The following is a 4666-nucleotide window of genomic DNA, read 5'->3' on the forward strand; positions in this document are numbered from 1 at the left end:
AGAGAGGTGGGAGGAGGAAGAGGAAAGAGGGGGAGAATTGTGAGGAAGAAAGAGGGAGGGAGGTGAGGAGGAAGAGGGAAAGAGAGGGGGGTGAGGAGGAAGAGGGAATGTGAGGGAGGTGAGGAGGAAGAGGGAAAGAGAGGGGGGTGAGGAGGAAGAGGGAGAGAGGGGGTGAGGAGGAATAGGGAAAGAGAGGGAGGCGAGGAGGAAGAGGGAAAGAGGACGGATGAGGAAGAAGAGGGAGACAGCGGGGGATTGAGATGGAGAAATAGCAGCAGAACGAATTTCATAAATAATGAACATATGGGTTGATTACTTACTGCTCCTTAATTACCAGTTTCAGTACTTTTCAAGGAACTGAGTCTGTATGGGTAGATATTGACAGAAGGAAGAGAAAAATTAATTATGGGAGTGATTTACAGCCCCCCAAGTCAAGGGAAAGAAGCAGCTCAGCCCATATGGCAGGAAATGAGTAGGGCAGCAAAATATAACAACCTGTGCATTCTGGGGGTTTCAACTTCAGAAATATTGACTGGGACAGCATCATAGGTGACTATGAATCTGAAGACTTCCTAGATGCAGTACAGGGCAATTTTTTAAAACAACTAATTATAGAACCTTTTAGAAATGAAAATATATTAGACCTAGTATTAACAAATAAAGAAAATATTATCAGAGATATCACAATAGGGGAAGAACTAGGGAACAGTCATTACAGAGAAATCAGATTTACCCTAAATTGGGAAACGAAAAATAATGACAATATGGTCAGAGTCCCCGACTTTCAATCTGCGGATTATGAGGGGTTAAGAAGGTACCTAGGTGAGGTCACCTGGGAACGGTCAGGCTAGTCTCCGGTAGGAATGGGCGAGGTTACCGACGACATAACAATTGATCATGACTACAGTATACTAAGTTCACTGTTATACTACGTAAAGCACAGGAACAAAATATAACATAAAGAAAAATCAGGTCAAATAAGAATGAGCCAAGGTGGATGACCAAAAATCTTAAACATGACATAGGAATAAGGAAAGGAATTTATAAGAAATTAAAGGGAGGGGAGGAGCATCTCAGAGATAGGTATAATGAACTCTCTAGGAATGCTAAGAAAAATGTACGGAAGGCAAAGAGGCACTAAGAAAACAGGATAGCAAGAGAATCCAAGGCGAATCCCAAGGGATTTTTACAGGTATATAGGACAAAGGTCAAGGACAAAGTGGGGCTTTTAAAGTCAGAGAGAGGGGAAGTGATCGATGATAGTGAGGTAATAAGCAAAGCATTAAACAGCGACTTCTTATCAGTTTTCACAGAAGAAATTCACGATGAAACGCCAGAGGTGGAACTGACATTTAGGGGAAATGAAGAAATGAAACTAAAGGATATCACTATCAGAAAAGAGGATGTTCTTAAGAAGATAAATAAATTAAAGAAGACAAAATCCCCAGGGCCGGATGAAATTTTCCCTCGAGTTTTGAAAGAGTGTAAGGAACAGATTAGCGGACTCTCAACATGGATTTACAAAGGGAAAATTTTGTCTAACAAATCTGCTAACGTTTTTTGGGGGGAAAGTTTATGAGGTAGTAGAGAATTACAAAACTTGCAATGTTATTTACTTAGACATAGTACCGCATTAGAGGCTTCTGAGAAAAGTTAAGGCTCATGGTATCGAGGGGAAAGTCTTAAATTAGATAAAATCATGGCTCACCGATAGAACACAAAGGGTCAGCGTAGATGGTTTTAAATCTGAGTGGGGCTGTGTAACTAGTGGGGTTCCCCAGGGGTCAGTACTGGGCTCACACTTGTTCATAATCTACATAAACGATCTAGGTACTGGGATCAGCAGTGACATAAGCAAGTTTGGGGGTGACACCAAAATAGGGCGGCAGATTAATTCAGGGCAGGATGCAAATGCACTACCGGAGGATTTAAATAAACTGCAGGAGTGGTCAGAAAAATGGCAAATGAAATTCAACACCAGCAAGTGCAGCATACTTAATATTGGAAGAAGAAATACTGTCAATGTATACTGCCTTAACAGCATCGAACTGGAAAATAGTGTGTTAATGTTCGAAATAAGGCAAACAGAGTATTAGGTTTTATATCTAGAAGTGTAAGTAATAAATAGTGCGGAGGTAAAATTGCAATTATATCTTGCGCTAGTCAGGCCGCACCTAGATTATGCTGTTCAGTTCTGGTGCCCTTATTATAGAATGAATATCAATTCACTGGAGTCGGTGCAGCGAAAAATGACGAAAATGGTTCCGGGACTTAAAAACCTTCCGTATCAAGATAGGTTAAAGAAACTAAACTTGCATTCCCTAGAAAGACGAAGAGTGCGGGGAGATATGATAGAAGTATTTAAGTGGGTGAAAGGAATCAATAAAGGGGATATAGATAAAGTTCTTATAATATCCGAGCAGGATAGGACTCGTAGCAACGGATTTAAGTTGGATAAGTTTAGGTTTAGCAAGGAGATAGGAAGAAACTGGCTCACAAATAGGGTGGTAGATGAGTGGAACAAGCTTAGCAACTTTGTAGTAAGTGTTGGAACGCTGGAAAGTGTTAAAAGGAGGCTAGATAGATTCATGGACGATAGAGGGTGGTTGTAACTCCCGACAGGGGCTGCCATGCACAGCTCAACCGGCCTATTACAGACTCCTTATTTTCTTATGTTCTTAACTACTGCAGGTGTTCTAAGTACACCTTCCTCGTCTCGTGATAACCAACTTGGAGTCGTCGAGGATCCTAACCAATTTGTTCACTTTGAGTCACCGAGGATCCTAAACCAATTTTGATTAATGTGAATGGAATTAATAAATCTTTCTGTGATTATCTGTAAATGGAGGTTGCAGGCTCATATATTATAACATGTAGGTGTAGTGGCAGTATGGTGCGGCCTCCTCTTGGGACACCTATATGATGATAGAGAGCTTGGGACGTGACATAAAACCTACAGCAGAAGGACGTAAATATGAATCATCTCTTATATAAGACACAAGTACTCACACTCTCACCACACTACACTTTTGTCAATACACACTCAATTCTTTTCCCCTCCTCCTCCTCTTGCTTCTTCCCATCACCCCTCCTCCTCCTCCTCCTCCTCGTCTTCCTTCCCTTCCCATCACCCCTCCTCCTCCTCTTCCCATCACCCCTTATTTTACTCCGTCTATACCTACCTCCACTACCGTTCATTCTCTCGGTCCATCCTTCCCTCCCTCCTTCACGCTTTCTCTTCCTTCCCCCTTTCTTTCCCTTCCCAACAACCATCCTTCAAACTTACTCCGTCCCTCCCATCCCTCCCTTCCCTTCCTCGCCTCCTTCCCATCTTACCCAGTAGCTGTCTGCCCTCCCAAATAAACAGGTCAATTTGCTTTCCGCCTCACAAGTGGATGGAGCTAATACTACGCCGGGGTTGAGGTAAATAGCTTAGTGTTGACAGTTTCTTCAGTAATGTACCAAACTACTTCCATCTGATTTTCCATTTTAAGAGACTTGTTGTGGTTGTTGCGTGTGTTTGTATGTGTGTGTATTTGTTTAGTTGTGTGTGTTTGTGTCTGTGTTTGCGTGTTTCTGTGTGTGTGTGTGTGTGCTTGACTAGTGGCAAATTCTTGATAAAGAGGAGTGATGACATAATAGTGTGTATGTGTGTTTGTCTGTATGTGTGTTTGTGCATGCGTTTGTGTGTGTGTGTGTTTGTTTCTTTGTGTTTGTTCCAGTAGTTTTAATTATTAGAGTTGCTACTTCCACCATTTCCTATTATTGGTGTTATGAAACTTAACTTCTATTCAATCACTATGAATCTTAAAGTGATTCCTATTATTTGGAAAATATTTCAAGCTTGTAGAAATTTGTTTTGGGTTAATAGTTTTGAAAATTTACAACCCTGATGAGGTAGTGAAAAATTAATACACAGCAGCTCTGTTAATATCAAAGTATAACCAAGTTCCACAGAGAAGACAGATACCATAACACGGCTGCTGCTCTTCCACGACTAACACGGCCTGCCTCAGTGACATAAACGTATCGATATTAACTATAATTATAACTGGTATCACAACTTTGTCATCACTATAACTTCGACTGCTATAGCGACCACACCAATAAATACAACAAGCACTCACAATATTGATAATAAGTGTTGTTAAAAGGAAAAGTACTTGTGACAGCAATAAACATACTGTAGTGTGATAATAATATTCCTAGTACTGGTAATAGCAACAACATCAAAGACACTGACTATCAACACAGATCAATTGAGAGAGAAACAGAAATAAAAACAGAAGAATAAAGAGGGATGAAGAGAAGGAAATTGAAATATACACAGGCAAAAACCCCAAACAGAGTGAGAATTAACGGAGGGGGGGGGGAAAGTAACAGAAGAGAGGGAGGGAGGAAAGAAAGTAGGTGAGTAGAAAACAGAAGTAGGGAGGAAGGAAACAGAGGGAGGGAGGTAGATAGATAGGTAGGTAGGTAGGTAGCAGGGAGGGAGGGAGGGAGGTAACAGAGGGAGAGACAAGATTCATGTGGACAGGTTCCCCAGACGTAATGTCCCAGGTCACTCCTCCATTAGCTTTTTGCCGAATCTAATGAAGTAAAAATGTTCGTCAGTCCCGGAGCTTCCTAATGGCTGCCTCACCTCCCACGAATTTTACAAACCAGG

This window comes from Homarus americanus, unplaced genomic scaffold, assembly GCF_018991925.1.
Source record: "Homarus americanus isolate GMGI-L3 unplaced genomic scaffold, GMGI_Hamer_2.0 scaffold34921, whole genome shotgun sequence".
Taxonomy (NCBI): domain Eukaryota; kingdom Metazoa; phylum Arthropoda; class Malacostraca; order Decapoda; family Nephropidae; genus Homarus; species Homarus americanus.